This window comes from Austrofundulus limnaeus, unplaced genomic scaffold (assembly GCF_001266775.1).
Source record: "Austrofundulus limnaeus strain Quisiro unplaced genomic scaffold, Austrofundulus_limnaeus-1.0 Scaffold1953, whole genome shotgun sequence".
NCBI classification, from domain to species: domain Eukaryota; kingdom Metazoa; phylum Chordata; class Actinopteri; order Cyprinodontiformes; family Rivulidae; genus Austrofundulus; species Austrofundulus limnaeus.
The window spans coordinates 48,220-48,464 of NW_013954355.1; positions in this window are offsets into that span (position 1 = coordinate 48,220).

A 245-nucleotide genomic window follows, 5' to 3' on the forward strand; every position below is an offset into this window, starting at 1 on the left:
AGCATGATATGATACATTTAAATGTCCTACTTTCATGATATGATATCACTGTTGTGTGAACTTTTTACATTTTCCATAAAATTCACCTTAAAGCCAAATATCCCTTACATTTTGTGGGTAGTGTAAGAAGACTTTTTTGTCGGAGAACGTGCCTTTGTGGATGAACTGAAATCTTCCCCTAACTTGAAGATGAAGTGCTGATATTTTTGCCAAATCAGGTACAGTGCCCGCTGACTTTTGTTTAC